The sequence below is a fragment of the Lycorma delicatula genome, chromosome 2 (assembly GCF_047948215.1).
Source record: "Lycorma delicatula isolate Av1 chromosome 2, ASM4794821v1, whole genome shotgun sequence".
NCBI classification, from domain to species: Eukaryota; Metazoa; Arthropoda; class Insecta; order Hemiptera; family Fulgoridae; genus Lycorma; species Lycorma delicatula.
In genome coordinates this window covers 66428731-66455320 of record NC_134456.1, presented here as the reverse complement: position 1 = coordinate 66455320, position 26590 = coordinate 66428731, and positions in this window count along the sequence as shown.

The following is a 26590-nucleotide window of genomic DNA, read 5'->3' as shown; positions in this document are numbered from 1 at the left end:
TTTTGGGGGGGATTGCAAATACTGCTGCCAACAAAATTCCTTATAACGCAGTTTTGCATTGTCAATGGCGGCAGTGGAAGCGCAATATAAAATACAACTCTCTTTAAAGGAGTTCCTCTACGAATAATATTTTTTTTTGCCTTATGAAAGGCCGAGTTATCGGCAATAATGGAGGTTAACGTATTGGTAATCTGGTTAGGCGATTTTCTCTAAATCCTATTTGTTTGCATAGCTAACTGTTTCATGTAATTCTATCAGTGTTTTGCCACTTTGACTGCTATTGGTCATCTTTGGCCACAATTAAATCTGTCGTTCTATTGGGAAACCGCTTAATCAGCCTACGTTATCAGCCACAAGGACATCTCTTATTATCTGGAAACAAACCTACAGGTCTGATTTTTATAACCTGTTTGTCTTGTAGGCTTTGATCAAAGTCCATTTTTCAGCGGTAACGCGGGTCTCAGTCTTCGTCTATGAACTCGGCGGACTCGGTTTTATCGGCCTAGGACTTGGCAGCGGCCATCTTATTTCTGGTCTTTGACCAAGGCGGTTACAGCGGTCTCGGTCTGGGTTTTAGCCTCGGCGGTCTTGGCGGTCCCGGTCTAGGACTTCGGCGTCGGCAGTCTCTTCAAACCGATCCTGGTCGTTGGCCTCGGCGGACTCGCTGGTCTCGGTCTGGGTTATCACCTCGGCGGTCTCGTCTGTAGCAGCTTTGGTCTTTGACCTCGGGTATCTGGTTATCAGGCTACCGCCCCGATAGTTTCGTTTGCGGGTGATTCGGTGTTAGTATATTCAGTAGTGTGCAGCAGAACTTAAACGATTCTTCCTCGCGTTGTCCGATATTCGTTTATACTGTGACGGGCAGTCACGTCTAGATAGTATGGACATATTTCTTAGTTGGCAAGCCTACTTTTTAAAGGTTTTTCTTTTTTGTATACTTTACAAAACGGATGTACGTTATTAAATAGTATATCTTTCATTGTAATCTTTACAAAAAAAAAAGAAAATTACAAAACAAGAAAGGTACGAAATATTCATATTGGAGCGTAGGAAAATCTATGTGTATAAAGAAATTTGTACCGTGATGAACTTATAATTATGCAAAAATTAGTTTTAAATCTTTTTCAAAGAAGATGCAGTAAAACACTGATTAAAGATGAATTATTAATGTTTGCTAGAGCTTATCTAACCTAGTTATCAATTTGCTTTCAAACCTCAAACCGAGCAATGTTTATTTTAATATTACGATTGGTTTTTATATGATAAGTGCAGATGGATCGTTAATGTAGTATCATTAATATGTTAAACCTTTTATAGTACATAAAGACTAGAATTGTAATTGGCAAATTAAGAGATGATTTACAAAATACAATAACAAGGCATCACAGTAAGATGAAACTGTCAAAAACCTCGTATCATTAAACTAAAATGAGTTTGATTATTTCTAACCACGTGTAAAACAGATCGGAAAATGTCCAACATGAATTTATTTTTAAATACAAAATGAAGGATTACCACATGATTGGAGTAGAAAAGATTCGTCTCCTGTAGAACAAGGAGAGAGTGTAGATCACCAGGAATCGATATTTATGTCTTAGGCAATGAGTAAAGTCGTACAGTTCGTAGGAGGTTTTTTCGTATGGAGTATGGAAGCGTATAAAAAAGATATTCATTATATTATTAGAAAAAGAAGAATTTCTACATAAGTAATCAAGGATAAGATTAATGTTTTTCATTTAATTAATGATGACTTTTCCTATTGAAGAAACAAGAAGAAGGAGTCCTGTACTTGTACATTTTTATAATACAAACTTTTCATGTTTGGCCACAATCTTATCTGTCTGGGAATTGAAGGATGGTGTATTAAATGTTGGTGGTCAGCTATACCGTTATCGCTTTGGATACCTGTAGACGAATGTTATGGTCACAAATTTAAAACACGGTGTAGTAGTAGGCCAAAGTCAATGTCTAGTTCCCAGCGGTCTCGGTCAGCGTCGATGACGTCGGCGTACTCGTCGGTTTCGGTCTGGGTCTTGGGCGTCGGCCTTCTAATTTCTGGTCTTTGACCAAGGCCGTTACAGCGGTCTCGGTCTGGGTTTTAGCCTCGGCGGTCTTGGCGGTCCCGGTCTGGGATTTCGGCCTCGGCGGTCTCTTCGAACCCGATCCTGGTCGTTGGCCTCGGCGGACTCGCTGGTCTCGGTCTGGGTTATGACCTCGGCGGTCTCGTCTGTAGCAGCTTTGGTCTTAGACCTCGGTTTTCCGGGTATGGAGCTATAGCCTCGATAGTATCGGTTACTTGTAATATGGTGTTTGCAGATTACAAAAGGTTTGGCTAATCTCGTCTTTATTGTACGGACACTGTTTGTTAGATTGCAAGCCCTCACTTTATGATCACTTTCTTCTCCCTGCACTGCTACATGCAAAGATTAAATGTTTCATAAAATAATGGTAAATAATAACCAGGTCTACAATGAAAAATATGAAGTTTTTTCTATAGAAAGTTCCACAGGTCAGCGTTAAGAAAGGAAGTTACGTTATAAAAAATAAATTTTTCTTTCGATATAATACAGTAACAACCGAAATTTCTTTAAAAAAAAATATTATTTTAGGTATTTGAACTTAGTAAAATGGAAAAATTCATAAGAAAATGTACCGCGATGAATTAATAATTGTGCGAAAATATTTTCAAAGCGTTTTCTAGGAATGTTTCCTCAGATTATGATAAGAAACGAAGTAAAATAATAATTATTTTTCGGTATTTACATTGAAACACCGAAATCGCGCACCAGCGGATTTTTGAATTACACACTGTATATTCGTTTTGGGGGGGATTGCAAATACTGCTGCCAACAAAATTCCTTATAACGCAGTTTTGCATTGTCAATGGCGGCAGTGGAAGCGCAATATAAAATACAACTCTCTTTAAAGGAGTTCCTCTACGAATAATATTTTTTTTTGCCTTATGAAAGGCCGAGTTATCGGCAATAATGGAGGTTAACGTATTGGTAATCTGGTTAGGCGATTTTCTCTAAATCCTATTTGTTTGCATAGCTAACTGTTTCATGTAATTCTATCAGTGTTTTGCCACTTTGACTGCTATTGGTCATCTTTGGCCACAATTAAATCTGTCGTTCTATTGGGAAACCGCTTAATCAGCCTACGTTATCAGCCACAAGGACATCTCTTATTATCTGGAAACAAACCTACAGGTCTGATTTTTATAACCTGTTTGTCTTGTAGGCTTTGATCAAAGTCCATTTTTCAGCGGTAACGCGGGTCTCAGTCTTCGTCTATGAACTCGGCGGAATCGGTTTTATCGGCCTAGGACTTGGCAGCGGCCATCTTATTTCTGGTCTTTGACCAAGGCGGTTACAGCGGTCTCGGTCTGGGTTTTAGCCTCGGCGGTCTTGGCGGTCCCGGTCTAGGACTTCGGCGTCGGCAGTCTCTTCAAACCGATCCTGGTCGTTGGCCTCGGCGGACTCGCTGGTCTCGGTCTGGGTTATCACCTCGGCGGTCTCGTCTGTAGCAGCTTTGGTCTTTGACCTCGGGTATCTGGTTATCAGGCTACCGCCCCGATAGTTTCGTTTGCGGGTGATTCGGTGTTAGTATATTCAGTAGTGTGCAGCAGAACTTAAACGATTCTTCCTCGCGTTGTCCGATATTCGTTTATACTGTGACGGGCAGTCACGTCTAGATAGTATGGACATATTTCTTAGTTGGCAAGCCTACTTTTTAAAGGTTTTTCTTTTTTGTATACTTTACAAAACGGATGTACGTTATTAAATAGTATATCTTTCATTGTAATCTTTACAAAAAAAAAGAAAATTACAAAACAAGAAAGGTACGAAATATTCATATTGGAGCGTAGGAAAATCTATGTGTATAAAGAAATTTGTACCGTGATGAACTTATAATTATGCAAAAATTAGTTTTAAATCTTTTTCAAAGAAGATGCAGTAAAACACTGATTAAAGATGAATTATTAATGTTTGCTAGAGCTTATCTAACCTAGTTATCAATTTGCTTTCAAACCTCAAACCGAGCAATGTTTATTTTAAAATTACGATTGGTTTTTATATGATAAGTGCAGATGGATCGTTAATGTAGTATCATTAATATGTTAAACCTTTTATAGTACATAAAGACTAGAATTGTAATTGGCAAATTAAGAGATGATTTACAAAATACAATAACAAGGCATCACAGTAAGATGAAACTGTCAAAAACCTCGTATCATTAAACTAAAATGAGTTTGATTATTTCTAACCACGTGTAAAACAGATCGGAAAATGTCCAACATGAATTTATTTTTAAATACAAAATGAAGGATTACCACATGATTGGAGTAGAAAAGATTCGTCTCCTGTAGAACAAGGAGAGAGTGTAGATCACCAGGAATCGATATTTATGTCTTAGGCAATGAGTAAAGTCGTACAGTTCGTAGGAGGTTTTTTCGTATGGAGTATGGAAGCGTATAAAAAAGATATTCATTATATTATTAGAAAAAGAAGAATTTCTACATAAGTAATCAAGGATAAGATTAATGTTTTTCATTTAATTAATGATGACTTTTCCTATTGAAGAAACAAGAAGAAGGAGTCCTGTACTTGTACATTTTTATAATACAAACTTTTCATGTTTGGCCACAATCTTATCTGTCTGGGAATTGAAGGATGGTGTATTAAATGTTGGTGGTCATTTATACCGTTATCGCTTTGGATACCTGTAGACGAATGTTATGGTCACAAATTTAAAACACGGTGTAGTAGTAGGCCAAAGTCAATGTCTAGTTCCCAGCGGTCTCGGTCAGCGTCGTTGACGTCGGCGTACTCGTCGGTTTCGGTCTGGGTCTTGGGCGTCGGCCATCTAATTTCTGGTCTTTCACCAAGGCCGTTACAGCGGTCTCGGTCTGGGTTTTAGCCTCGGCGGTCTTGGCGGTCCCGGTCTGTGACTTCGGCTTCGGCGGTCTCTTCAAACCGATCCTGGTCGTTGCCCTCGGCGGACTCGCTGGTCTCGGTCTGGGTTATCACCTCGGCGGTCTCGTCTGTAGCAGCTTTGGTCTTTGACCTCGGATTTCTGGGTATCAGGCTACCGCCCTGATAGTTTCGTTTACGGGTGGTTCGGTGTTAGTATATTCAGTAGTGTGCAGCAGAACTTAAACGATTCTTCCTCGCGTTGTCCGATATTCGTTTATACTGTGACGGGCAGTCACGTCTAGATAGTATGGACATATTTCTTAGTTGGCAAGCCTACTTTTTAAAGGTTGCTCTTTTTTGTATACTTTACAAAACGGATGTACGTTATTAAATAGTATATCTTTCATTGTAATCGTTACAAAAAAAAAGAAAATTACAAAACAAGAAAGGTACGAAATATTCATATTGGAGCGTAGGAAAATCTATGTGTAATAAGAAATTTGTACCGTGATGAACTTATAATTATGCATAAATTAGTTTTAAATCTTTTTCAAAGGAGATGCAGTAAAACACTGATTAAAAATGAATTATTAATGTTTGCTAGTGCTTATCTAACCTAGTTATCAATTTGCTTTCAAACCTCAAACCGAGCAATGTTTATTTTAAAATTAAGATTGGTTTTTATATGATAAGTTCAAAGGGTTCGCTAATGTAGTATTATTAACATGTTAAACCTGTTATAGTACATAAAGACTAGAATTGTAATTGGCAAATAAGGAGATGATTTACAAAATATAATAACAAGGCATCACAGTAAGATGAAACTGTCAAAAACCTCGTATCATTAAACTAAAATGAGTTTGATTATTTCTAACCACGTGTAAAACAGATCGGAAGATGTCCAATATGAATTTATTTTTAAATACAAAATGAAGGATTACCACATGATTGGATTAGAAAAGATTCGTCACCCGTAGAAGAAGGAGGGAGTGTAGATCACCAGGAATCGACAGTTATGTCTCAGGCAATGAGTAAAGTCGTAGTGTTCGTAGGAGGTTTTTTCGTATGGAGTATGGAAGCGTATAAAAAAGATATTCATTATATTATTAGAAAAAGAAGAATTTCTACATAAGTAATCAAGGACAAGATTAATGATTTTCATTTAATTAATGATGACTTTTCCTACTGAAGAAACAAGAAGTAGTCCTGTACTTGTACATTTTTATAATACAAATTTTCATGTTTGGCCACAATCTTATCTGTCTGGGAATTCAGGAATGGTGTAATAAATGTTGGTGGTCAGCTATACCGTTATCGCTTTGGATACCTGTAGACGTATGTTATGGTCACAAATTTAAAACACGGTGTAGTAGTAGGCCAAAGTCAATGTCTAGTTCCCAGCGGTCTCGGTCAGCGTCGATGACGTCGGCGTACTCGTCGGTTTCGGTCTGGGTCTTGGGCGTCGGCCTTCTAATTTCTGGTCTTTGACCAAGGCCGTTACAGCGGTCTCGGTCTGGGTTTTAGCCTCGGCGGTCTTGGCGGTCCCGGTCTGGGATTTCGGCCTCGGCGGTCTCTTCGAACCCGATCCTGGTCGTTGGCCTCGGCGGACTCGCTGGTCTCGGTCTGGGTTATGACCTCGGCGGTCTCGTCTGTAGCAGCTTTGGTCTTAGACCTCGGTTTTCCGGGTATGGAGCTATAGCCTCGATAGTATCGGTTACTTGTAATATGGTGTTTGCAGATTACAAAAGGTTTGGCTAATCTCGTCTTTATTGTACGGACACTGTTTGTTAGATTGCAAGCCCTCACTTTATGATCACTTTCTTCTCCCTGCACTGCTACATGCAAAGATTAAATGTTTCATAAAATAATGGTAAATAATAACCAGGTCTACAATGAAAAATATGAAGTTTTTTCTATAGAAAGTTCCACAGGTCAGCGTTAAGAAAGGAAGTTACGTTATAAAAAATAAATTTTTCTTTCGATATAATACAGTAACAACCGAAATTTCTTTAAAAAAAAATATTATTTTAGGTATTTGAACTTAGTAAAATGGAAAAATTCATAAGAAAATGTACCGCGATGAATTAATAATTGTGCGAAAATATTTTCAAAGCGTTTTCTAGGAATGTTTCCTCAGATTTTGATAAGAAACGAAGTAAAATAATAATTATTTTTCGGTATTTACATTGAAACACCGAAATCGCGCACCAGCGGATTTTTGAATTACACACTGTATATTCGTTTTGGGGGGGATTGCAAATACTGCTGCCAACAAAATTCCTTATAACGCAGTTTTGCATTGTCAATGGCGGCAGTGGAAGCGCAAAATAAAATACAACTCTCTTTAAAGGAGTTCCTCTACGAATAATATTTTTTTTTGCCTTATGAAAGGCCGAGTTATCGGCAATAATGGAGGTTAACGTATTGGTAATCTGGTTAGGCGATTTTCTCTAAATCCTATTTGTTTGCATAGCTAACTGTTTCATGTAATTCTATCAGTGTTTTGCCACTTTGACTGCTATTGGTCATCTTTGGCCACAATTAAATCTGTCGTTCTATTGGGAAACCGCTTAATCAGCCTACGTTATCAGCCACAAGGACATCTCTTATTATCTGGAAACAAACCTACAGGTCTGATTTTTATAACCTGTTTGTCTTGTAGGCTTTGATCAAAGTCCATTTTTCAGCGGTAACGCGGGTCTCAGTCTTCGTCTATGAACTCGGCGGACTCGGTTTTATCGGCCTAGGACTTGGCAGCGGCCATCTTATTTCTGGTCTTTGACCAAGGCGGTTACAGCGGTCTCGGTCTGGGTTTTAGCCTCGGCGGTCTTGGCGGTCCCGGTCTAGGACTTCGGCGTCGGCAGTCTCTTCAAACCGATCCTGGTCGTTGGCCTCGGCGGACTCGCTGGTCTCGGTCTGGGTTATCACCTCGGCGGTCTCGTCTGTAGCAGCTTTGGTCTTTGACCTCGGGTATCTGGTTATCAGGCTACCGCCCCGATAGTTTCGTTTGCGGGTGATTCGGTGTTAGTATATTCAGTAGTGTGCAGCAGAACTTAAACGATTCTTCCTCGCGTTGTCCGATATTCGTTTATACTGTGACGGGCAGTCACGTCTAGATAGTATGGACATATTTCTTAGTTGGCAAGCCTACTTTTTAAAGGTTTTTCTTTTTTGTATACTTTACAAAACGGATGTACGTTATTAAATAGTATATCTTTCATTGTAATCTTTACAAAAAAAAAGAAAATTACAAAACAAGAAAGGTACGAAATATTCATATTGGAGCGTAGGAAAATCTATGTGTATAAAGAAATTTGTACCGTGATGAACTTATAATTATGCAAAAATTAGTTTTAAATCTTTTTCAAAGAAGATGCAGTAAAACACTGATTAAAGATGAATTATTAATGTTTGCTAGAGCTTATCTAACCTAGTTATCAATTTGCTTTCAAACCTCAAACCGAGCAATGTTTATTTTAATATTACGATTGGTTTTTATATGATAAGTGCAGATGGATCGTTAATGTAGTATCATTAATATGTTAAACCTTTTATAGTACATAAAGACTAGAATTGTAATTGGCAAATTAAGAGATGATTTACAAAATACAATAACAAGGCATCACAGTAAGATGAAACTGTCAAAAACCTCGTATCATTAAACTAAAATGAGTTTGATTATTTCTAACCACGTGTAAAACAGATCGGAAAATGTCCAACATGAATTTATTTTTAAATACAAAATGAAGGATTACCACATGATTGGAGTAGAAAAGATTCGTCTCCTGTAGAACAAGGAGAGAGTGTAGATCACCAGGAATCGATATTTATGTCTTAGGCAATGAGTAAAGTCGTACAGTTCGTAGGAGGTTTTTTCGTATGGAGTATGGAAGCGTATAAAAAAGATATTCATTATATTATTAGAAAAAGAAGAATTTCTACATAAGTAATCAAGGATAAGATTAATGTTTTTCATTTAATTAATGATGACTTTTCCTATTGAAGAAACAAGAAGAAGGAGTCCTGTACTTGTACATTTTTATAATACAAACTTTTCATGTTTGGCCACAATCTTATCTGTCTGGGAATTGAAGGATGGTGTATTAAATGTTGGTGGTCAGCTATACCGTTATCGCTTTGGATACCTGTAGACGAATGTTATGGTCACAAATTTAAAACACGGTGTAGTAGTAGGCCAAAGTCAATGTCTAGTTCCCAGCGGTCTCGGTCAGCGTCGATGACGTCGGCGTACTCGTCGGTTTCGGTCTGGGTCTTGGGCGTCGGCCTTCTAATTTCTGGTCTTTGACCAAGGCCGTTACAGCGGTCTCGGTCTGGGTTTTAGCCTCGGCGGTCTTGGCGGTCCCGGTCTGGGATTTCGGCCTCGGCGGTCTCTTCGAACCCGATCCTGGTCGTTGGCCTCGGCGGACTCGCTGGTCTCGGTCTGGGTTATGACCTCGGCGGTCTCGTCTGTAGCAGCTTTGGTCTTAGACCTCGGTTTTCCGGGTATGGAGCTATAGCCTCGATAGTATCGGTTACTTGTAATATGGTGTTTGCAGATTACAAAAGGTTTGGCTAATCTCGTCTTTATTGTACGGACACTGTTTGTTAGATTGCAAGCCCTCACTTTATGATCACTTTCTTCTCCCTGCACTGCTACATGCAAAGATTAAATGTTTCATAAAATAATGGTAAATAATAACCAGGTCTACAATGAAAAATATGAAGTTTTTTCTATAGAAAGTTCCACAGGTCAGCGTTAAGAAAGGAAGTTACGTTATAAAAAATAAATTTTTCTTTCGATATAATACAGTAACAACCGAAATTTCTTTAAAAAAAAATATTATTTTAGGTATTTGAACTTAGTAAAATGGAAAAATTCATAAGAAAATGTACCGCGATGAATTAATAATTGTGCGAAAATATTTTCAAAGCGTTTTCTAGGAATGTTTCCTCAGATTTTGATAAGAAACGAAGTAAAATAATAATTATTTTTCGGTATTTACATTGAAACACCGAAATCGCGCACCAGCGGATTTTTGAATTACACACTGTATATTCGTTTTGGGGGGGATTGCAAATACTGCTGCCAACAAAATTCCTTATAACGCAGTTTTGCATTGTCAATGGCGGCAGTGGAAGCGCAAAATAAAATACAACTCTCTTTAAAGGAGTTCCTCTACGAATAATATTTTTTTTTGCCTTATGAAAGGCCGAGTTATCGGCAATAATGGAGGTTAACGTATTGGTAATCTGGTTAGGCGATTTTCTCTAAATCCTATTTGTTTGCATAGCTAACTGTTTCATGTAATTCTATCAGTGTTTTGCCACTTTGACTGCTATTGGTCATCTTTGGCCACAATTAAATCTGTCGTTCTATTGGGAAACCGCTTAATCAGCCTACGTTATCAGCCACAAGGACATCTCTTATTATCTGGAAACAAACCTACAGGTCTGATTTTTATAACCTGTTTGTCTTGTAGGCTTTGATCAAAGTCCATTTTTCAGCGGTAACGCGGGTCTCAGTCTTCGTCTATGAACTCGGCGGACTCGGTTTTATCGGCCTAGGACTTGGCAGCGGCCATCTTATTTCTGGTCTTTGACCAAGGCGGTTACAGCGGTCTCGGTCTGGGTTTTAGCCTCGGCGGTCTTGGCGGTCCCGGTCTAGGACTTCGGCGTCGGCAGTCTCTTCAAACCGATCCTGGTCGTTGGCCTCGGCGGACTCGCTGGTCTCGGTCTGGGTTATCACCTCGGCGGTCTCGTCTGTAGCAGCTTTGGTCTTTGACCTCGGGTATCTGGTTATCAGGCTACCGCCCCGATAGTTTCGTTTGCGGGTGATTCGGTGTTAGTATATTCAGTAGTGTGCAGCAGAACTTAAACGATTCTTCCTCGCGTTGTCCGATATTCGTTTATACTGTGACGGGCAGTCACGTCTAGATAGTATGGACATATTTCTTAGTTGGCAAGCCTACTTTTTAAAGGTTTTTCTTTTTTGTATACTTTACAAAACGGATGTACGTTATTAAATAGTATATCTTTCATTGTAATCTTTACAAAAAAAAAGAAAATTACAAAACAAGAAAGGTACGAAATATTCATATTGGAGCGTAGGAAAATCTATGTGTATAAAGAAATTTGTACCGTGATGAACTTATAATTATGCAAAAATTAGTTTTAAATCTTTTTCAAAGAAGATGCAGTAAAACACTGATTAAAGATGAATTATTAATGTTTGCTAGAGCTTATCTAACCTAGTTATCAATTTGCTTTCAAACCTCAAACCGAGCAATGTTTATTTTAAAATTACGATTGGTTTTTATATGATAAGTGCAGATGGATCGTTAATGTAGTATCATTAATATGTTAAACCTTTTATAGTACATAAAGACTAGAATTGTAATTGGCAAATTAAGAGATGATTTACAAAATACAATAACAAGGCATCACAGTAAGATGAAACTGTCAAAAACCTCGTATCATTAAACTAAAATGAGTTTGATTATTTCTAACCACGTGTAAAACAGATCGGAAAATGTCCAACATGAATTTATTTTTAAATACAAAATGAAGGATTACCACATGATTGGAGTAGAAAAGATTCGTCTCCTGTAGAACAAGGAGAGAGTGTAGATCACCAGGAATCGATATTTATGTCTTAGGCAATGAGTAAAGTCGTACAGTTCGTAGGAGGTTTTTTCGTATGGAGTATGGAAGCGTATAAAAAAGATATTCATTATATTATTAGAAAAAGAAGAATTTCTACATAAGTAATCAAGGATAAGATTAATGTTTTTCATTTAATTAATGATGACTTTTCCTATTGAAGAAACAAGAAGAAGGAGTCCTGTACTTGTACATTTTTATAATACAAACTTTTCATGTTTGGCCACAATCTTATCTGTCTGGGAATTGAAGGATGGTGTATTAAATGTTGGTGGTCAGCTATACCGTTATCGCTTTGGATATCTGTAGACGAATGTTATGGTCACAAATTTAAAACACGGAGTAGTAGTAGGCCAAAGTCAATGTCTAGTTCCCAGCGGTCTCGGTCAGCGTCGTTGACGTCGGCGTACTCGTCGGTTTCGGTCTGGGTCTTGGGATGTCGGCCATCTAATTTCTGGTCTTTCACCAAGGCCGTTACAGCGGTCTCGGTCTGGGTTTTAGCCTCGGCGGTCTTGGCGGTCCCGGTCTGTGACTTCGGCTTCGGCGGTCTCTTCAAACCGATCCTGGTCGTTGCCCTCGGCGGACTCGCTGGTCTCGGTCTGGGTTATCACCTCGGCGGTCTCGTCTGTAGCAGCTTTGGTCTTTGACCTCGGATTTCTGGGTATCAGGCTACCGCCCTGATAGTTTCGTTTACGGGTGGTTCGGTGTTAGTATATTCAGTAGTGTGCAGCAGAACTTAAACGATTCTTCCTCGCGTTGTCCGATATTCGTTTATACTGTGACGGGCAGTCACGTCTAGATAGTATGGACATATTTCTTAGTTGGCAAGCCTACTTTTTAAAGGTTGCTCTTTTTTGTATACTTTACAAAACGGATGTACGTTATTAAATAGTATATCTTTCATTGTAATCGTTACAAAAAAAAAGAAAATTACAAAACAAGAAAGCTACGAAATATTCATATTGGAGCGTAGGAAAATCTATGTGTAATAAGAAATTTGTACCGTGATGAACTTATAATTATGCATAAATTAGTTTTAAATCTTTTTCAAAGGAGATGCAGTAAAACACTGATTAAAGATGAATTATTAATGTTTGCTAGTGCTTATCTAACCTAGTTATCAATTTGCTTTCAAACCTCAAACCGAGCAATGTTTATTTTAAAATTAAGATTGGTTTTTATATGATAAGTTCAAAGGGTTCGCTAATGTAGTATTATTAACATGTTAAACCTGTTATAGTACATAAAGACTAGAATTGTAATTGGCAAATAAGGAGATGATTTACAAAATATAATAACAAGGCATCACAGTAAGATGAAACTGTCAAAAACCTCGTATCATTAAACTAAAATGAGTTTGATTATTTCTAACCACGTGTAAAACAGATCGGAAGATGTCCAATATGAATTTATTTTTAAATACAAAATGAAGGATTACCACATGATTGGATTAGAAAAGATTCGTCACCCGTAGAAGAAGGAGGGAGTGTAGATCACCAGGAATCGACAGTTATGTCTCAGGCAATGAGTAAAGTCGTAGTGTTCGTAGGAGGTTTTTTCGTATGGAGTATGGAAGCGTATAAAAAAGATATTCATAATATTATTAGAAAAAGAAGAATTTCTACATAAGTAATCAAGGACAAGATTAATGATTTTCATTTAATTAATGATGACTTTTCCTACTGAAGAAACAAGAAGTAGTCCTGTACTTGTACATTTTTATAATACAAATTTTCATGTTTGACCACAATCTTATCTGTCTGGGAATTCAGGAATGGTGTAATAAATGTTGGTGGTCAGCTATACCGTTATCGCTTTGGATACCTGTAGACGTATGTTATGGTCACAAATTTAAAACACGGTGTAGTAGTAGGCCAAAGTCAATGTCTAGTTCCCAGCGGTCTCGGTCAGCGTCGATGACGTCGGCGTACTCGTCGGTTTCGGTCTGGGTCTTGGGCGTCGGCCTTCTAATTTCTGGTCTTTGACCAAGGCCGTTACAGCGGTCTCGGTCTGGGTTTTAGCCTCGGCGGTCTCTTCGAACCCGATCCTGGTCGTTGGCCTCGGCGGACTCGCTGGTCTCGGTCTGGGTTATGACCTCGGCGGTCTCGTCTGTAGCAGCTTTGGTCTTAGACCTCGGTTTTCCGGGTATGGAGCTATAGCCTCGATAGTATCGGTTACTTGTAATATGGTGTTTGCAGATTACAAAAGGTTTGGCTAATCTCGTCTTTATTGTACGGACACTGTTTGTTAGATTGCAAGCCCTCACTTTATGATCACTTTCTTCTCCCTGCACTGCTACATGCAAAGATTAAATGTTTCATAAAATAATGGTAAAAAATAACCAGGTCTACAATGAAAAATATGAAGTTTTTTCTATAGAAAGTTCCACAGGTCAGCGTTAAGAAAGGAAGTTACGTTATAAAAAATAAACTTTTCTTTCGATATAATACAGTAACAACCGAAATTTCTTTAAAAAAAAAAAATTATTTTAGGTATTTGAACTTAGTAAAATGGAAAAATTCATAAGAAAATGTACCGCGATGAATTAATAATTGTGCGAAAATATTTTCAAAGCGTTTTCTAGGAATGTTTCCTCAGATTTTGATAAGAAACGAAGTAAAATAATAATTATTTTTCGGTATTTACATTGAAACACCGAAATCGCGCACCAGCGGATTTTTGAATTACACACTGTATATTCGTTTTGGGGGGGATTGCAAATACTGCTGCCAACAAAATTCCTTATAACGCAGTTTTGCATTGTCAATGGCGGCAGTGGAAGCACAATATAAAATACAACTCTCTTTAAAGGAGTTCCTCTACGAATAATATTTTTTTTTGCCTTATGAAAGGCCGAGTTATCGGCAATAATGGAGGTTAACGTATTGGTAATATGGTTAGGCGATTATCTCTAAATCCGATTTGTTTGCATAGCTAACTGTTTCATGTAATTCTATCAGTGTTTTGCCACTTTGACTGCTATTGGTCATCTTTGGCCACAATTAAATCTCTCGTTCTATTGGGAAACCGCTTAATCAGCCTACGTTATCAGCCACAAGGACATCTCTTATTATCTGGAAACAAACCTACAGGTCTGATTTTTATAACCTGTTTGTCTTGTAGGCTTTCATCAAAGTCCATTTTTCAGCGGTAACGCGGGTCTCAGTCTTCGTCTATGAACTCGGCGGACTCGGTTTTATCGGCCTAGGACTTGGCAGCGGCCATCTTATTTCTGGTCTTTGACCAAGGCGGTTACAGCGGTCTCGGTCTGGGTTTTAGCCTCGGCGGTCTTGGCGGTCCCGGTCTAGGACTTCGGCGTCGGCAGTCTCTTCAAACCGATCCTGGTCGTTGGCCTCGGCGGACTCGCTGGTCTCGGTCTGGGTTATCACCTCGGCGGTCTCGTCTGTAGCAGCTTTGGTCTTTGACCTCGGGTATCTGGTTATCAGGCTACCGCCCCGATAGTTTCGTTTGCGGGTGATTCGGTGTTAGTATATTCAGTAGTGTGCAGCAGAACTTAAACGATTCTTCCTCGCGTTGTCCGATATTCGTTTATACTGTGACGGGCAGTCACGTCTAGATAGTATGGACATATTTCTTAGTTGGCAAGCCTACTTTTTAAAGGTTTTTCTTTTTTGTATACTTTACAAAACGGATGTACGTTATTAAATAGTATATCTTTCATTGTAATCTTTACAAAAAAAAAGAAAATTACAAAACAAGAAAGGTACGAAATATTCATATTGGAGCGTAGGAAAATCTATGTGTATAAAGAAATTTGTACCGTGATGAACTTATAATTATGCAAAAATTAGTTTTAAATCTTTTTCAAAGAAGATGCAGTAAAACACTGATTAAAGATGAATTATTAATGTTTGCTAGAGCTTATCTAACCTAGTTATCAATTTGCTTTCAAACCTCAAACCGAGCAATGTTTATTTTAAAATTACGATTGGTTTTTATATGATAAGTGCAGATGGATCGTTAATGTAGTATCATTAATATGTTAAACCTTTTATAGTACATAAAGACTAGAATTGTAATTGGCAAATTAAGAGATGATTTACAAAATACAATAACAAGGCATCACAGTAAGATGAAACTGTCAAAAACCTCGTATCATTAAACTAAAATGAGTTTGATTATTTCTAACCACGTGTAAAACAGATCGGAAAATGTCCAACATGAATTTATTTTTAAATACAAAATGAAGGATTACCACATGATTGGAGTAGAAAAGATTCGTCTCCTGTAGAACAAGGAGAGAGTGTAGATCACCAGGAATCGATATTTATGTCTTAGGCAATGAGTAAAGTCGTACAGTTCGTAGGAGGTTTTTTCGTATGGAGTATGGAAGCGTATAAAAAAGATATTCATTATATTATTAGAAAAAGAAGAATTTCTACATAAGTAATCAAGGATAAGATTAATGTTTTTCATTTAATTAATGATGACTTTTCCTATTGAAGAAACAAGAAGAAGGAGTCCTGTACTTGTACATTTTTATAATACAAACTTTTCATGTTTGGCCACAATCTTATCTGTCTGGGAATTGAAGGATGGTGTATTAAATGTTGGTGGTCAGCTATACCGTTATCGCTTTGGATACCTGTAGACGAATGTTATGGTCACAAATTTAAAACACGGTGTAGTAGTAGGCCAAAGTCAATGTCTAGTTCCCAGCGGTCTCGGTCAGCGTCGTTGACGTCGGCGTACTCGTCGGTTTCGGTCTGGGTCTTGGGCGTCGGCCATCTAATTTCTGGTCTTTCACCAAGGCCGTTACAGCGGTCTCGGTCTGGGTTTTAGCATCGGCGGTCTCGTCTGTAGCAGCTTTGGTCTTTGACCTCGGATTTCTGGGTATCAGGCTACCGCCCTGATAGTTTCGTTTACGGGTGGTTCGGTGTTAGTATATTCAGTAGTGTGCAGCAGAACTTAAACGATTCTTCCTCGCGTTGTCCGATATTCGTTTATACTGTGACGGGCAGTCACGTCTAGATAGTATGGACATATTTCTTAGTTGGCAAGCCTACTTTTTAAAGGTTGCTCTTTTTTGTATACTTTACAAAACGGATGTACGTTATTAAATAGTATATCTTTCATTGTAATCGTTACAAAAAAAAAGAAAATTACAAAACAAGAAAGGTACGAAATATTCATATTGGAGCGTAGGAAAATCTATGTGTAATAAGAAATTTGTACCGTGATGAACTTATAATTATGCATAAATTAGTTTTAAATCTTTTTCAAAGGAGATGCAGTAAAACACTGATTAAAGATGAATTATTAATGTTTGCTAGTGCTTATCTAACCTAGTTATCAATTTGCTTTCAAACCTCAAACCGAGCAATGTTTATTTTAAAATTACGATTGGTTTTTATATGATAAGTGCAGATGGATCGTTAATGTAGTATCATTAATATGTTAAACCTTTTATAGTACATAAAGACTAGAATTGTAATTGGCAAATTAAGAGATGATTTACAAAATACAATAACAAGGCATCACAGTAAGATGAAACTGTCAAAAACCTCGTATCATTAAACTAAAATGAGTTTGATTATTTCTAACCACGTGTAAAACAGATCGGAAAATGTCCAACATGAATTTATTTTTAAATACAAAATGAAGGATTACCACATGATTGGAGTAGAAAAGATTCGTCTCCTGTAGAACAAGGAGAGAGTGTAGATCACCAGGAATCGATATTTATGTCTTAGGCAATGAGTAAAGTCGTACAGTTCGTAGGAGGTTTTTTCGTATGGAGTATGGAAGCGTATAAAAAAGATATTCATTATATTATTAGAAAAAGAAGAATTTCTACATAAGTAATCAAGGATAAGATTAATGTTTTTCATTTAATTAATGATGACTTTTCCTATTGAAGAAACAAGAAGAAGGAGTCCTGTACTTGTACATTTTTATAATACAAACTTTTCATGTTTGGCCACAATCTTATCTGTCTGGGAATTGAAGGATGGTGTATTAAATGTTGGTGGTCAGCTATACCGTTATCGCTTTGGATCCCTGTAGACGAATGTTATGGTCACAAATTTAAAACACGGTGTAGTAGTAGGCCAAAGTCAATGTCTAGTTCCCAGCGGTCTCGGTCAGCGTCGTTGACGTCGGCGTACTCGTCGGTTTCGGTCTGGGTCTTAGGCGTCGGCCATCTAATTTCTGGTCTTTCACCAAGGCCGTTACAGCGGTCTCGGTCTGGGTTTTAGCCTCGGCGGTCTTGGCGGTCCCGGTATGTGACTTCGGCTTCGGCGGTCTCTTCAAACCGATCCTGGTCGTTGCCCTCGGCGGACTCGCTGGTCTCGGTCTGGGTTATGACCTCGGCGGTCTCGTCTGTAGCAGCTTTGGTCTTAGACCTCGGTTTTCCGGGTATGGAGCTATAGCCTCGATAGTATCGGTTACTTGTAATATGGTGTTTGCAGATTACAAAAGGTTTGGCTAATCTCGTCTTTATTGTACGGACACTGTTTGTTAGATTGCAAGCCCTCACTTTATGATCACTTTCTTCTCCCTGCACTGCTACATGCAAAGATTAAATGTTTCATAAAATAATGGTAAATAATAACCAGGTCTACAATGAAAAATATGAAGTTTTTTCTATAGAAAGTTCCACAGGTCAGCGTTAAGAAAGGAAGTTACGTTATAAAAAATAAATTTTTCTTTCGATATAATAGAGTAACAACCGAAATTTCTTTAAAAAAAAATATTATTTTAGGTATTTGAACTTAGTAAAATGGAAAAATTCATAAGAAAATGTACCGCGATGAATTAATAATTGTGCGAAAATATTTTCAAAGCGTTTTCTAGGAATGTTTCCACAGATTTTGATAAGAAACGAAGTAAAATAATAATTATTTTTCGGTATTTACATTGAAACACCGAAATCGCGCACCAGCGGATTTTTGAATTACACACTGTATATTCGTTTTGGGGGGGATTGCAAATACTGCTGCCAACAAAATTCCTTATAACGCAGTTTTGCATTGTCAATGGCGGCAGTGGAAGCGCAATATAAAATACAACTCTCTTTAAAGGAGTTCCTCTACGAATAATATTTTTTTTTGCCTTATAAAAGGCCGAGTTATCGGCAATAATGGAGGTTAACGTATTGGTAATCTGGTTAGGCGATTTTCTTAAATCCTATTTGTTTGCATAGCTAACTGTTTCATGTAATTCTATCAGTGTTTTGCCACTTTGACTGCTATTGGTCATCTTTGGCCACAATTAAATCTGTCGTTCTATTGGGAAACCGCTTAATCAGCCTACGTTATCAGCCACAAGGACATCTCTTATTATCTGGAAACAAACCTACAGGTCTGATTTTTATAACCTGTTTGTCTTGTAGGCTTTCATCAAAGTCCATTTTTCAGCGGTAACGCGGGTCTCAGTCTTCGTCTATGAACTCGGCGGACTCGGTTTTATCGGCCTAGGACTTGGCAGCGGCCATCTTATTTCTGGTCTTTGACCAAGGCGGTTACAGCGGTCTCGGTCTGGGTTTTAGCCTCGGCGGTCTTGGCGGTCCCGGTCTAGGACTTCGGCGTCGGCAGTCTCTTCAAACCGATCCTGGTCGTTGGCCTCGGCGGACTCGCTGGTCTCGGTCTGGGTTATCACCTCGGCGGTCTCGTCTGTAGCAGCTTTGGTCTTTGACCTCGGGTATATGGTTATCAGGCTACCGCCCCGATAGTTTCGTTTGCGGGTGATTCGGTGTTAGTATATTCAGTAGTGTGCAGCAGAACTTAAACGATTCTTCCTCGCGTTGTCCGATATTCGTTTATACTGTGACGGGCAGTCACGTCTAGATAGTATGGACATATTTCTTAGTTGGCAAGCCTACTTTTTAAAGGTTGCTCTTTTTTGTATACTTTACAAAACGGATGTACGTTATTAAATAGTATATCTTTCATTGTAATCGTTACAAAAAAAAAGAAAATTACAAAACAAGAAAGGTACGAAATATTCATATTGGAGCGTAGGAAAATCTATGTGTAATAAGAAATTTGTACCGTGATGAACGTATAATTATGCATAAATTAGTTTTAAATCTTTTTCAAAGGAGATGCAGTAAAACACTGATTAAAGATGAATTATTAATGTTTGCTAGAGCTTATCTAACCTAGTTATCAATTTGCTTTCAAACCTCAAACCGAGCAATGTTTATTTTAAAATTACGATTGGTTTTTATATGATAAGTGCAGATGGATCGTTAATGTAGTATCATTAATATGTTAAACCTTTTATAGTACATAAAGACTAGAATTCTAATTGGCAAATTAAGAGATGATTTACAAAATACAATAACAAGGCATCACAGTAAGATGAAACTGTCAAAAACCTCGTATCATTAAACTAAAATGAGTTTGATTATTTCTAACCACGTGTAAAACAGATCGGAAAATGTCCAACATGAATTTATTTTTAAATACAAAATGAAGGATTACCACATGATTGGAGTAGAAAAGATTCGTCTCCTGTAGAACAAGGAGAGGGTGTAGATCACCAGGAATCGATATTTATGTCTTAGGCAATGAGTAAAGTCGTACAGTTCGTAGGAGGTTTTTTCGTTAGGAGTATGGAAGCGTATAAAAAAGATATTCATTATATTATTAGAAAAAGAAGAATTTCTACATAAGTAATCAAGGATAAGATTAATGTTTTTCATTTAATTAATGATGACTTTTCCTATTGAAGAAACAAGAAGAAGGAGTCCTGTACTTGTACATTTTTATAATACAAACTTTTCATGTTTGGCCACAATCTTATCTGTCTGGGAATTGAAGGATGGTGTATTAAATGTTGGTGGTCAGCTATACCGTTATCGCTTTGGATACCTGTAGACGAATGTTATGGTCACAAATTTAAAACACGGTGTAGTAGTAGGCCAAAGTCAATGTCTAGTTCCCATCGGTCTCGGTCAGCGTCGTTGACGTCGGCGTACTCGTCGGTTTCGGTCTGGGTCTTTGGCGTCGGCCATCTAATTTCTGGTCTTTCACCAAGGCCGTTACAGCGGTCTCGGTCTGGGTTTTAGCCTCGGCGGTCTTGGCGGTCCCGGTCTGTGACTTCGGCTTCGGCGGTCTCTTCAAACCGATCCTGGTCGTTGGCCTCGGCGGACTCGCTGGTCTCGGTCTGGGTTATCACCTCGGCGGTCTCGTCTGTAGCAGCTTTGGTCTTTGACCTCGGGTATCTGGTTATCAGGCTACCGCCCCGATAGTTTCGTTTGCGGGTGATTCGGTGTTAGTATATTCAGTAGTGTGCAGCAGAACTTAAACGATTCTTCCTCGCGTTGTCCGATATTCGTTTATACTGTGACGGGCAGTCACGTCTAGATAGTATGGACATATTTCTTAGTTGGCAAGCCTACTTTTTAAAGGTTTTTCTTTTTTGTATACTTTACAAAACGGATGTACGTTATTAAATAGTATATCTTTCATTGTAATCTTTACAAAAAAAAAGAAAATTACAAAACAAGAAAGGTACGAAATATTCATATTGGAGCGTAGGAAAATCTATGTGTATAAAGAAATTTGTACCGTGATGAACTTATAATTATGCAAAAATTAGTTTTAAATCTTTTTCAAAGAAGATGCAGTAAAACACTGATTAAAGATGAATTATTAATGTTTGCTAGAGCTTATCTAACCTAGTTATCAATTTGCTTTCAAACCTCAAACCGAGCAATGTTTATTTTAAAATTACGAATGGTTTTTATATGATAAGTGCAGATGGATCGTTAATGTAGTATCATTAATATGTTAAACCTTTTATAGTACATAAAGACTAGAATTGTAATTGGCAAATTAAGAGATGATTTACAAAATACAATAACAAGGCATCACAGTAAGATGAAACTGTCAAAAACCTCGTATCATTAAACTAAAATGAGTTTGATTATTTCTAACCACGTGTAAAACAGATCGGAAAATGTCCAACATGAATTTATTTTTAAATACAAAATGAAGGATTACCACATGATTGGAGTAGAAAAGATTCGTCTCCTGTAGAACAAGGAGAGAGTGTAGATCACCAGGAATCGATATTTATGTCTTAGGCAATGAGTAAAGTCGTACAGTTCGTAGGAGGTTTTTTCGTATGGAGTATGGAAGCGTATAAAAAAGATATTCATTATATTATTAGAAAAAGAAGAATTTCTACATAAGTAATCAAGGATAAGATTAATGTTTTTCATTTAATTAATGATGACTTTTCCTATTGAAGAAACAAGAAGAAGGAGTCCTGTACTTGTACATTTTTATAATACAAACTTTTCATGTTTGGCCACAATCTTATCTGTCTGGGAATTGAAGGATGGTGTATTAAATGTTGGTGGTCAGCTATACCGTTATCGCTTTGGATACCTGTAGACGAATGTTATGGTCACAAATTTAAAACACGGTGTAGTAGTAGGCCAAAGTCAATGTCTAGTTCCCATCGGTCTCGGTCAGCGTCGTTGACGTCGGCGTACTCGTCGGTTTCGGTCTGGGTCTTTGGCGTCGGCCATCTAATTTCTGGTCTTTCACCAAGGCCGTTACAGCGGTCTCGGTCTGGGTTTTAGCCTCGGCGGTCTTGGCGGTCCCGGTCTGTGACTTCGGCTTCGGCGGTCTCTTCAAACCGATCCTGGTCGTTGGCCTCGGCGGACTCGCTGGTCTCGGTCTGGGTTATCACCTCGGCGGTCTCGTCTGTAGCAGCTTTGGTCTTTGACCTCGGGTATCTGGTTATCAGGCTACCGCCCCGATAGTTTCGTTTGCGGGTGATTCGGTGTTAGTATATTCAGTAGTGTGCAGCAGAACTTAAACGATTCTTCCTCGCGTTGTCCGATATTCGTTTATACTGTGACGGGCAGTCACGTCTAGATAGTATGGACATATTTCTTAGTTGGCAAGCCTACTTTTTAAAGGTTGCTCTTTTTTGTATACTTTACAAAACGGATGTACGTTATTAAATAGTATATCTTTCATTGTAATCGTTACAAAAAAAAAGAAAATTACAAAACAAGAAAGGTACGAAATATTCATATTGGAGCGTAGGAAAATCTATGTGTAATAAGAAATTTGTACCGTGATGAACTTATAATTATGCATAAATTAGTTTTAAATCTTTTTCAAAGGAGATGCAGTAAAACACTGATTAAAGATGAATTATTAATGTTTGCTAGTGCTTATCTAACCTAGTTATCAATTTGCTTTCAAACCTCAAACCGAGCAATGTTTATTTTAAAATTAAGATTGGTTTTTATATGATAAGTTCAAAGGGTTCGCTAATGTAGTATTATTAACATGTTAAACCTGTTATAGTACATAAAGACTAGAATTGTAATTGGCAAATAAGGAGATGATTTACAAAATATAATAACAAGGCATCACAGTAAGATGAAACTGTCAAAAACCTCGTATCATTAAACTAAAATGAGTTTGATTATTTCTAACCACGTGTAAAACAGATCGGAAGATGTCCAATATGAATTTATTTTTAAATACAAAATGAAGGATTACCACATGATTGGATTAGAAAAGATTCGTCACCCGTAGAAGAAGGAGGGAGTGTAGATCACCAGGAATCGACAGTTATGTCTCAGGCAATGAGTAAAGTCGTAGTGTTCGTAGGAGGTTTTTTCGTATGGAGTATGGAAGCGTATAAAAAAGATATTCATTATATTATTAGAAAAAGAAGAATTTCTACATAAGTAATCAAGGACAAGATTAATGATTTTCATTTAATTAATGATGACTTTTCCTACTGAAGAAACAAGAAGTAGTCCTGTACTTGTACATTTTTATAATACAAATTTTCATGTTTGGCCACAATCTTATCTGTCTGGGAATTCAGGAATGGTGTAATAAATGTTGGTGGTCAGCTATACCGTTATCGCTTTGGATACCTGTAGACGAATGTTATGGTCACAAATTTAAAACACGGTGTAGTAGTAGGCCAAAGTCAATGTCTAGTTCCCAGCGGTCTCGGTCAGCGTCGATGACGTCGGCGTACTCGTCGGTTTCGGTCTGGGTCTTGGGCGTCGGCCTTCTAATTTCTGGTCTTTGACCAAGGCCGTTATAGCGGTCTCGGTCTGGGTTTTAGCCTCGGCGGTCTTGGCGGTCCCGGTCTGGGATTTCGGCCTCGGCGGTCTCTTCGAACCCGATCCTGGTCGTTGGCCTCGGCGGACTCGCTGGTCTCGGTCTGGGTTATGACCTCGGCGGTCTCGTCTGTAGCAGCTTTGGTCTTAGACCTCGGTTTTCCGGGTATGGAGCTATAGCCTCGATAGTATCGGTTACTTGTAATATGGTGTTTGCAGATTACAAAAGGTTTGGCTAATCTCGTCTTTATTGTACGGACACTGTTTGTTAGATTGCAAGCCCTCACTTTATGATCACTTTCTTCTCCCTGCACTGCTACATGCAAAGATTAAATGTTTCATAAAATAATGGTAAATAATAACCAGGTCTACAATGAAAAATATGAAGTTTTTTCTATAGAAAGTTCCACAGGTCAGCGTTAAGAAAGGAAGTTACGTTATAAAAAATAAATTTTTCTTTCGATATAATAGAGTAACAACCGAAATTTCTTTAAAAAAAAATATTATTTTAGGTATTTGAACTTAGTAAAATGGAAAAATTCATAAGAAAATGTACCGCGATGAATTAATAATTGTGCGAAAATATTTTCAAAGCGTTTTCTAGGAATGTTTCCTCAGATTTTGATAAGAAACGAAGTAAAATAATAATTATTTTTCGGTATTTACATTGAAACACCGAAATCGCGCACCAGCGGATTTTTGAATTACACACTGTATATTCGTTTTGGGGGGGATTGCAAATACTGCTGCCAACAAAATTCCTTATAACGCAGTTTTGCATTGTCAATGGCGGCAGTGGAAGCGCAATATAAAATACAACTCTCTTTAAAGGAGTTCCTCTACGAATAATATTTTTTTTTGCCTTATGAAAGGCCGAGTTATCGGCAATAATGGAGGTTAACGTATTGGTAATCTGGTTAGGCGATTTTCTCTAAATCCTATTTGTTTGCATAGCTAACTGTTTCATGTAATTCTATCAGTGTTTTGCCACTTTGACTGCTATTGGTCATCTTTGGCCACAATTAAATCTGTCGTTCTATTGGGAAACCGCTTAATCAGCCTACGTTATCAGCCACAAGGACATCTCTTATTATCTGGAAACAAACCTACAGGTCTGATTTTTATAACCTGTTTGTCTTGTAGGCTTTCATCAAAGTCCATTTTTCAGCGGTAACGCGGGTCTCAGTCTTCGTCTATGAACTCGGCGGACTCGGTTTTATCGGCCTAGGACTTGGCAGCGGCCATCTTATTTCTGGTCTTTGACCAAGGCGGTTACAGCGGTCTCGGTCTGGGTTTTAGCCTCGGCGGTCTTGGCGGTCCCGGTCTAGGACTTCGGCGTCGGCAGTCTCTTCAAACCGATCCTGGTCGTTGGCCTCGGCGGACTCGCTGGTCTCGGTCTGGGTTATCACCTCGGCGGTCTCGTCTGTAGCAGCTTTGGTCTTTGACCTCGGGTATATGGTTATCAGGCTACCGCCCCGATAGTTTCGTTTGCGGGTGATTCGGTGTTAGTATATTCAGTAGTGTGCAGCAGAACTTAAACGATTCTTCCTCGCGTTGTCCGATATTCGTTTATACTGTGACGGGCAGTCACGTCTAGATAGTATGGACATATTTCTTAGTTGGCAAGCCTACTTTTTAAAGGTTGCTCTTTTTTGTATACTTTACAAAACGGATGTACGTTATTAAATAGTATATCTTTCATTGTAATCGTTACAAAAAAAAAGAAAATTACAAAACAAGAAAGGTACGAAATATTCATATTGGAGCGTAGGAAAATCTATGTGTAATAAGAAATTTGTACCGTGATGAACGTATAATTATGCATAAATTAGTTTTAAATCTTTTTCAAAGGAGATGCAGTAAAACACTGATTAAAGATGAATTATTAATGTTTGCTAGTGCTTATCTAACCTAGTTATCAATTTGCTTTCAAACCTCAAACCGAGCAATGTTTATTTTAAAATTAAGATTGGTTTTTATATGATAAGTGCAGATGGATCGTTAATGTAGTATCATTAATATGTTAAACCTTTTATAGTACATAAAGACTAGAATTGTAATTGGCAAATTAAGAGATGATTTACAAAATACAATAACAAGGCATCACAGTAAGATGAAACTGTCAAAAACCTCGTATCATTAAACTAAAATGAGTTTGATTATTTCTAACCACGTGTAAAACAGATCGGAAAATGTCCAACATGAATTTATTTTTAAATACAAAATGAAGGATTACCACATGATTGGAGTAGAAAAGATTCGTCTCCTGTAGAACAAGGAGAGGGTGTAGATCACCAGGAATCGATATTTATGTCTTAGGCAATGAGTAAAGTCGTACAGTTCGTAGGAGGTTTTTTCGTTAGGAGTATGGAAGCGTATAAAAAAGATATTCATTATATTATTAGAAAAAGAAGAATTTCTACATAAGTAATCAAGGATAAGATTAATGTTTTTCATTTAATTAATGATGACTTTTCCTATTGAAGAAACAAGAAGAAGGAGTCCTGTACTTGTACATTTTTATAATACAAACTTTTCATGTTTGGCCACAATCTTATCTGTCTGGGAATTGAAGGATGGTGTATTAAATGTTGGTGGTCAGCTATACCGTTATCGCTCTGGATACCTGTAGACGAATGTTATGGTCACAAATTTAAAACACGGTGTAGTAGTAGGCCAAAGTCAATGTCTAGTTCCCAGCGGTCTCGGTCAGCGTCGATGACGTCGGCGTACTCGTCGGTTTCGGTCTGGGTCTTGGGCGTCGGCCTTCTAATTTCTGGTCTTTGACCAAGGCCGTTACAGCGGTCTCGGTCTGGGTTTTAGCCTCGGCGGTCTTGGCGGTCCCGGTCTGGGATTTCGGCCTCGGCGGTCTCTTCGAACCCGATCCTGGTCGTTGGCCTCGGCGGACTCGCTGGTCTCGGTCTGGGTTATGACCTCGGCG